Source organism: Crinia signifera, chromosome 5 (genome assembly GCF_055691185.1).
Source record: "Crinia signifera chromosome 5, ASM5569118v1, whole genome shotgun sequence".
Classification (NCBI taxonomy): Eukaryota; Metazoa; Chordata; class Amphibia; order Anura; family Myobatrachidae; genus Crinia; species Crinia signifera.
In genome coordinates this window covers 315,138,789-315,148,738 of record NC_139221.1, presented here as the reverse complement: position 1 = coordinate 315,148,738, position 9,950 = coordinate 315,138,789, and the positions used below count along the sequence as shown (strand labels likewise).

The 9,950-nt window shown below is 47.5% G+C and overlaps 1 long non-coding RNA gene across 1 annotated transcript; it reads right to left on the bottom strand.

Moving 5' to 3' along the window:
• Window positions 1-1,035: 1,035 nt before the first annotated feature.
• Window positions 1,036-2,267, bottom strand: LOC146079771 (uncharacterized). The gene is made up of 2 exons (XR_014474746.1): window positions 2,147-2,267; window positions 1,036-1,213 (listed from the first exon to the last, which is right to left on the bottom strand). It is a non-coding gene; the product is annotated as an uncharacterized LOC146079771 (long non-coding RNA).
• Between the last annotated feature and the right edge of the window lie 7,683 nt (window positions 2,268-9,950).

Here is a 9,950-nt window from a genome sequence, read left to right as displayed (position 1 = left end):
AAAGCAGCCAGTATTTACCCTGCATAGAAACAATAAAACACCCAAATCTAGCTATCTCTGCACATGTAAAATCTGCCCCACCTGCAGTGCATATGCTTTTGTCTATTAGAGACTGATTGTGCCTTTCCGAGTGAATCTGAATAACCCCCAATGTATTTTGTAACGCAGACTGTTGCACGCCAGTTTCCAGTACTGCTACCATTCATCCTTACATTATTACAAGTGCTGCATTGTTGTCTGCTGAATTATAGTCTTCAAGCTCCAAGCACTTGTGATTGAAAGTGTAAATCCTAATTCCCACTATGTGACTGACTCCTGCAGACTGCCTCCCAGTAACATGACACTGATGCACAGGCTCAGTCTTTGTTTATGGAGCCTGACACTTTACCAAGTCTACAGTGTCATTACTACTATTGTCATCTTACATTGTCATTCAAAGCTTTTGTATTGAAAAACTGATTTTGTTAGTAGTGCATAACATGGGCCCTTATTCTGATCGGTGCGGATATTCCCGCATTCTTACGGAGCGGTCCGCACGCCACGGTGTTCTGCCGCGTGCGGCCATCGTCCGTAGAAACGCCCACGTGTCCTCCGCATTCGGACGGACTCACTCTTTAAGAACAGGGCGTGTTTACGGACGACATACAAACCATGCGTGTGCGGGAGAAACACTCTGATTCTGCACGGTATTACAGAGTATTACAGAGTATGCTCGGGAATACCGCATCCGAACGGGAGCCAAGCGGTGCTACCGCCCGTAAGCGGAGTATTTACGCCAAACAACCCACTATTATGTATCTTCTGCAATACATCACATGACCCACTTATTCAATTACCTATCCTCATAAAAAACTGCTTATTTGGAATTGGAATCAATTAGATGCCAATATATCCTTACAAGCATGCCTAACACATGCATTGCACACATTAACCCTTACAGCAATTTAAGTGCAATGGTTTGTATTAGACCCTGTGTAAAAGATTATAAACAATCTACACATATACTGTTTAATGTGCAAATAAAACCAACAACTGTGAACTTGCATAAACCATTTATTAGAATCCAAAATTAACATTTAAATAAAAAAATATAAAATAATAAATTAGATAAGTAGATCTCGCAGGTCCTGCAGATCGGCTAGTAATAGCCGCAAATGGTGCTCCGCCCGCAGGAGGGCCCCACGAACCCCCTCATCTGCCGGTGTGGTGTCATCTGTGGGCATGTCAAAGGGGCAAAAATTAGTCATGATATTCATGCATACATTTCACATACTGCGACATAAATTGCACAAATGCTAGGTGACATGTGTATATATATATATATATCTATGTAGAGAGATAGAGACACACATAGATAAATAGATATGACACATACATATCTACATAGATACAAACTTATTTACTACATACTGTGTTTTTTTCCCTCTACCCTTTACTCTGCAGAAGACATAACAGTCATAGTGTTTCTTCTCAGTCACAACCCACCCATGACTAACCAATGACAAGCATGTCATGGCCTCCGTCAATAAGAACTTGTCACAATCTCCTCAGTCTAAGTTCAGTGATGGTTCGTGGCATGGGAGTTATGCAAATGTCAGGAATGCACAGTACACATCCTCAAAATCATAATTCACTCTAAACCAACCTACAATTCTGTGAGGGCAAAAAAACAATCTGAACTACAGGGGGTGTTTAGGTAGAGGAGGCTCCTGGGACACTGGCAACTTGTGACTCCATTCCAAGGTAGGCCGGGCCATACTCCATTTATAGCATACATCCTATAGTTTATAAATAACATTCACCAACAATATAGATTCCACTATTTGATGGGTCATAATCAACGCTTGCAGCAGGTGAATTTAATCCACAAATGATCCACTCATCCCTTTACTCCAGGATCCTGTTTAACTACAACGGTTATGTGGCAGTCAAAATGGAGCTCCAAGCCATCCCACAAACCTGTGTAATTCAGAGGTGTCCTGGATGAAAGGGATGCCTTGGACACCCCATCTAACCCGTACCTGTATCTGTAGCTACCCACTTTGGGGTCTGTATTAATAGGATTGTACCAAAAGTTTTAATCACCAGTGCTACATAACAAATACCAGTACAACTACTTCATGAATGATGCATTATGTAAACATACCGATCTGATGGGACTCCGGGGCCTGACACGCCTCCTCCCCCTCGGATTCGGACACCTCTGGGGCAACCGTGGCCTCCTCAGCCCCCTCCTCCGCCAGCTCCTCCGCCACCATCACCTCGTCCACCTCCTCCGCCACAACCACCTCCTCCACCACCACCACCTCGTCCACCTCCTCCGCCACAACCACCTCCTCCACCACCACCACCTCCTCCACCTCCTCCTCCGCCACCAACACCTCCTCCTCTGCCACCAACTCCTCTTCCACCTCCTCCACCACCACCTCCTCAGGCACCTCCTCCTCCTCCACCACCTCCTCCACCATCTCCTCCACCTCCTCCACCATCTCCTCCACTTGCTCCTCCACCATTTCCTCCTCCTCCTCCACTTGCTCCTCCTCCACCCTTGCCGCCACCTCCTCCTCAGGCTCTTGGCCCTCCTCCTCGGCCAGGGCTGCCTCGGCCTCTTCACGTGCCTGTCGGGCTCGGGCTCGTGCTGTGTGTTAGAAAAAAAAATCATGGTCAATGTCGGGTCATTGGGGCACATGTATTAATCCATAACAAGACATACATGGAAGGGTGATAATGATGGCAAACGATGCTGGAAAGTAGCTCCTTACTGTTAATGGACTCCAAAATGTGACATTTAAATTATTATGTGATTGTTAGTAATTTGTTCAAACATTACAACCCTGGCATTTATCAATGTGTAACACATATTAGATCTGGCACATTGTATGCATCAGAATCATCAATGCTATGTCATTACATAAAAAAGCCACATGACTGCATGTTAACCAGGAAGAAGCACACATAACAGTCTATGGACTTTTAAACCCATGGACACCCACTTATCATGAGACACATTTTATTGTTTCTATATGCTATGTTGTAAGTGCGAAATTTCATAGCTAAAATACTCACACTCAGCTATTTCGCCCCTAATTTGCTGTAACAGCTGGGGCTGGCGCCTGCGGAGGTCCGACCACCGCCTCTCGAGCTGCCCGATGGTCCTCCGCACCCGAGTGCGGGCGTAAATCCTGCGGCCTGCCGCAGCATAGGCCCGGCGCTTATGTCTATTGCTGATAAAGGGCCCCGCACGGCCCAGCCTTGTCTCCATGACGGAGACCAGAACCCTCAGCTCCGCAGGAGAAAACGGGTCTGCCCTTCGTGTCTCCGCCATGTTAACAATGGCATCAATCAACCAATCAGGTGGTGGCATTGGTTTATCACAGTTATTTGTGTTAATAACTTTATTGTTCATCTTTACATGAACAGCGTCTCTGCGCCAACACAAATGGTGACAAATTCGCATGCCTTCAAAACAGTAGTGCTGATGTATGTTAATGAACAAATCTGATATATATAAAACACAGTGTGTATGCACTTAGCAAATCCAATGACGCCTCGCTCCGCCAAGCAACGCGTGCTATAGCTTAGCAACGCATAGCTGTACTTAGCATTACTTACTCTATGCATCTATGTGTATGCGTACATTTATGTTTAAAAGACACATACACATACTTGCAGGTATCCTGAGTCCAGCATTATACACCAGCGCTGCCTGCCTGGCTGCCTGGCTGGCTGGCTGCCTGCCTGCCTGCCTGCCTGGGTGCCTGCCTGCCTGCCTGCCTGCCTGGGTGCCTGCCTGCCTGCCTGCCTGCTCCTCGAAATGTTTAAACATGTTAATAAATTCAAATATCATATATATATATATATATCTGCAAACAAATGATACATCAACACAGGAAAAAATCCCCAACACATTAGAGAATAAATCAATGTACTCACCAGTCATCAGGGATAGTATCAACTACAATAATGAAGATATAACAAACACATAAGATCCCTTGTACAAGGTATAATAATGAGCACCTATATTGTACTTCCCCCAAAACTAAGCACATATGATAAATATCTACTATTTCTTTGCCATTAGGAGGGCAGGCTGGCTAATTGTCGTTTTGTAACACTGACAACTACCACACTGTACTTATTTGAAGGGGTGATTTTTACAACAATTGGTGTGTTCTGGTCAACTAGATAAAATGTACCTGAAGTATCTTTGCGCCACAGAGTCCCGCAGCTGGTATCCCCTCCGGCATTCAGGGGCGCGGGATGGGCGCATGGGCGGATCTTGCGGCTCAGATGGTACCTCCCACTCATCAAAGGGTATCTCACGCCGCACAGCAATGTTGTGGAAAAATATACACAGGCCCACGATCCTCGACACCATTTGAGGCGCATACTGTAAGTCACCACCAGTGCGGTGGAGCACTCTAAATCGACCCTTTAAAAGGCCAATTGAGCGCTCCACCACTTGCCTGGTGGCAACATGCGCCCGATTGAATGCCTCCTGTGGGCCCGGTGCTGGGTAGCTGTACGGCGTAAGTAGCCAGGGCGTACATGGGTAACCGGAGTCACCCAGAACCCACGCATCACGGCCTTCCAGCTCTTGTAGTCTTTGCCATATCCCGGTTTGTCGGATGACATGAGAGTCATGGGCACTTCCGGGAAACTTCGAGTTGAAGGCGAGAATCTCCATGGATGGGCCACATACCACCATCACGTTCAGTGAGTGGAACAATTTGCGGTTCCTATATATCTTCTCACTTCGAGATGGAGGCACAAATGGTACATGGGTGCCATCCACAGCCCCTATCACATTAGGGAAGCCAGCAATTTGATGGAAGGCCTGCTGGCTTCTGCGCAGGGTCTCGGTGGCAAATGTCATGGCCATGAAGTGCCCCTTGCGCCTGAACATGGCCGACGTCACACGCCTCAGGATTCGGCAGAAGGCCGGCTGAGATATTCCAGCAAGTACTGCCACTACTTGTTGGAATGATCCTGAGGCGCAGAAATGCAACACCGCCAGCAGCTGTGTGTGAGGCGGAATTGCTGTCGTGATCCCGTGTAGAGGTTCCAGATCACTCTCAATTAACGAGAGCAGATCCAGAATGACATGTGGCGGTAACCGGTACCTAGTAAGTACCTCATCATCGGGCATAGCAAACAGAGTCACCCGTGTGCGATAGATTCTAGCACGTCCTGGCCTCCTTGGCCGACGAGTGGGGAGAGCCGCAAGTGACCTTAGCCTCCTTTCCATGTCCCGCAGCATTGCTTCAGCAACCTATAAAGAAATGAACATAAATACTGATGCACCTATGCACATAATGGCCATATCCCACTACAAATAGATTTGTAGGCTTCAATACGTACAATAGATGGCCGCCCTGTAAAATCCCGAAGATCCATTTGACTCTATAATGATGTAACAATAATATGAACTCAATACACACCGTCCTAAACACACAGATGCTTACAACATCGAACTACTAAACACTACTTGAGTATCAAAGGTGTCTGCATTTGTTGCCGACATCATGTACTATGAGACATTCCAGCTATTGCTGGGACATGTTGTCCTGCAATAGATGAACACACACAGGTTTAAGACCTGTGAGTGAAATAGTGAACATGTGACATGTTGCAATAATGCTACAAAGACTTTGCTGGCCCAACAATCTGTAGTCAGTGAGGCAATGGTGCATACATTCATACACTTACATTGTTAATGGATATCATATCTACAAGGACCATGGAAGAGCTTACCTTAGACCCTGACAAGTCCAGATCTGGAGACAAATGATTCTAGCAGCAAATCACTATTTATAGGCCTGTCACATGTGTGGTCTATAACAGTAGTGATGAGTATTGCATGACTTGTGGCCTGGAATTTCTAAGGGATTGGGCTACTTTTAGCTTGCAATCAAACGCCACAATACCACAGTAGTCATGAACCAAATGGCATGTCATGCTAGCAAATAGCATGTGTATTGTGCGATAGTCACAGGTGTATCAGAAGATTCTATGCAATGTTAGAATTGGTGACTAGTATTTCATGTAGAAGTTTCGCCAGGTTTTACACAATGGAATTTCCGCCACCGTATGCGGCGCGAAAAAACAGCGACGTACGCTCGTGCACGGAACGCAGCTGCCGCTGATGTCCGCCAAACAGGATACACAAACAGTATATAAAGGTGTATTAGAATGTGACAATGTTGTTGCTAACATGTCTGGATCACAACCAGAGGTGGACCAGGAGCTGCAGCAACTATTTGACCAGGTGGACTCCAGCACCACCTATGTGCCACTGCACATGCGGCCAGTGGGAAATGAGGAGGCTGCTGGCCCTTCTACAGCAGGGCAACCTGCACCTGACCATTCTACAGCAGGGCAACCTGCACCTGGCCCTTCTGCAGCAGGGCAACCTGCAGCTGTCTCATATGCACCATCAGAAGAATCTTTTGGAACACAACCGGGGACTTCACAAGATAGTACCATGGCCAGCACTTCAAGTGCAGCGACACGTGCCAGGGGGCGTGGCCATGGACGTGGCAAGGGGAGAAAGAGGGCAACAGAGGAACCAACTACAAGAAATAAGGCATATGAAGCACAGGAGCTTGCCATCCTGGTTCCCCGAGCACGTGATTTGATTGAGTGTCCATCAGAGAGGCTGACACACACACGCAGATGGAAGATTTGGGAAGAGATAACGGCAGAGATTAATGAAGTTGCGCCACAAGTTCGTGAGGCCGACCATGTCAAGAAGAGGCAAGTTGTTTTGTGATACATGTGCCCAGTAATAGACAAGTAATGATTGAATTCATGCTTAGATGGATTTTGCAAATGGCCGGTGAGGTTGTTACCATACACAGACATTATTGACATGTTATTTGGTTGAGAGTTAGAGTAGGGTGATTGTGAATGTGTATTGTAACGGTTGATATCATAGTTGCATGTAATGTTATCTTTTGGACATTAAACACATGTCGTAATATGTAGCACAGAGCAATGGCAGCAACAGCAAACATCTGGAGTGACATGTATTAATATGTCACCTTACATTGCAGGTGGCAGGACTTCAAAACCAACCTGAAGAGGAAGATGACCAAGCGGTGGCAACACAGCCAGACATCTGGGGCCGGGCCCATGCCATCAGGGCTAGAGTTCACCCACCTGGAGTTGATGGCCGAGAGCTGTGTATCACTTGAGGAGGTCAGGGGGGTGAGCACGATGGATAGCGAGGCCCCAGCTGAAGTGTTTGCGTCTTTTATTGAAGGTAAATATTTGTCATGCCATAAACTTGTGCAAGTAATTATGTTAGAATGTGTCCTAATTGTGTTTATCATTTTCCACAGACACCCCACTGCTTGGTGACGACTCTGGTCAGGAGGTGGAGGAGTCCGTGCCACCTGGCCCCAGTGGTAGGCCTGTGCAGCAGCAGCCATCGGCCCAAGCCGATTTGGCCAGGTTGGCCCAGATGCTTGGGGACATAAACCAGCAGGGAGAGTTGGCATCAGAACGGATGCATAGGACCGAGGAGATCATGGCGAGCTTGGTCAGCACCCAGCAGGCCATCGCTGGGAGCCTGCAGGCCATGGCTGAGGCGCATCAGGCCATGGCTGCAAGTGCTCAGGTGCTGGCCGAGCAAGCCACCCGCCAAAATGATCTCCTCCTCCACCATAATGAGCTTATGGTGGAGCTAGTTACCAGCAACAGGGTCCTAATGTCATCCGTTTCTGGTGCATTACCACCAGCAACACTCCCTGCTGGCAGGAGGGGTAGACCAGCCAACCCCTCACCAGCATCTGCTCCACCTGCCCCAGCATCTGGCCGTGCCCGAAGAGCTGCTGCACAGGCCAAGGAGCCTACCAAGGCCAAACGTGGTCGAAAATGAACTTGTGGCTGCATTAATCTCCACCGTTATCTCATCCCAAATCTTCCATTGTACTGTGTGTGTCAGCTTCTTATGTCCAATCACGTGCTGAGGGTAACCAGATGAGCCCTTGCTTCAAATGTCCTTTTTGGTTCCCCTGTTGCCCTCTTTTGCCTGCCATTACTGTCAGCTGTACTTGAAGTGATGTTGCTAAGTCCCCGGTTGTGTTCCAAATGATTCTGCTGATGGTGCATATGAGCCAGCTGCAGGTTGCCCTGCTGCAGAAGGGCCAGGTGCAGGTTGCCCTGCTGTCGAATGGTCAGGTGCAGGTTGCCCTGCTGTAGAAGGGCCAGCAGCCTCCTCATTTCCCACTGGCTGCATGTGCAGTGGCACATAGGAGGTGCTGGAGTCCATCTGTGTGCAATTATATTTGTTTTGTATTATAATTTATTTTGGTACATTCCTGCCATGGTTTGTTTTTTTTTGGTATTTTTATTTTTTTGTCATTGCATCACAGTGGCATTGACTGTGAAATGTATATAAATAAATTTCTTTACTTTACAACAATTGTGTGGTTTAATTAGTACATGTCGCATACACATGTGTATTGCTAGTATTAATATTCAGTCATGTCCATTGTTAGCAGGTTTAAAGTGTGTCAGAAGTACAGCATATGTGGGTGATTAGTAAGGTTTCCTTGAAGCAGCAATGGTTTCAATTAAAGCACTGACAAGCGTCCTATTAGTGAGTAATGAGTAAAGGAGTCGATTTTATTGGGTTCAGGTGTTAATGCTTGTAGTCATTAGGCGGTCCGTTCGCCTCCCGCAGGAACGAGTGGTGTCCGCAAAGCAATAGTGGCCTTTTGGACACCGCACATTTCTTCCCTTTTTGTTCGCGTGCATTCGGAGTGCTATCCGAATGTACGCCCCCCAACATAAGTGTACTCCCCCGTGTGCGCCCATGTTTCCGCCCCGTTTTGCCCACTTTGAAACTACGCCCATGTGTCATTCCGCATGACGCCCATAATACGCCCATATTTCCCGAATGATTGCGGTGACCAGTTTTGTACGGGATTTGCCCGAACAGGTACGGAGTCAAGGCGTGGCACATGCGCGTAGCGTTCTCCACGCATGCGCAGACGCCGTAAAGACGCGATCCGAAAGTATGCGGAAAAGTACGCATCAATCAGAATAAGGGCCCTTCATATGCTTTCAGGTATTATTACATCCTGTGCATCCTGTATACCGCCTTGCTCAATTAATAACATTAATCCAGGGTGACATCATTAAGCCCCGCCCCAGGATGTAAAATAACCTAATTCATGGATCTCCGTGAAGGGGCGGGGCTCAAATGATGCGATTGTGGACATTTTAGCTTCGTCCCCTCCTCTGAGACCCGCGGATTGTGGCATTTAAATGCAGAGGTCAGGGGAAGAACGCTGCAATCGGAGGGTGGGTCCCCCAAAATCTGGGAGGGTTGCCCACCTTTCCTGGGCGCCAGGAGGAGGACCCGATTTTCGTGATCCTCCCGGCCATTCCGGGAGGGTAGGCAACCCTGCAATAATCATAGCAGCACAGATTGGTAGTCCCGGAGGTAAGGAATGCCTCCCAATGGGGCTGCCTTACTTTGGGTGACTGGCAGGTCGGACTTCCAATAGGACGGGCAGTCTTATAGGCTGCATCTGGCTTCACTAAGGCTGAGCACAGTGGTGGATGTCTCCTAGGGGGGGGGGGGGGGGGGGCTGCAGTCCTGCAGCCCATAGGTAAAATTCGCCACTGGTAATGTTTCAATATGACCTCCATGGCGGGTAAGCTATATAAGAACCCAAGGAATATAGGGGAAAACTGATATATGTATTATACGCCCAGTGCGTAGAAACATGTTGGAGGAGTGTGTTTTTTAAAGGATGCTGTCCCCTCACCAGTGATTCGGCTAAATCAACTAGTGGGAGTACCCAGGTTGCATCTATACCTACTGTGATCCCTTATCTGTAGTACGAGGCTGCCCTTGTTCTATTGTGTTTTTGTAATTTATTAAAGCCTCATGTTATTGTTTACTTCCACGTTGAGGAGTTTCTTTATCGTTTTTT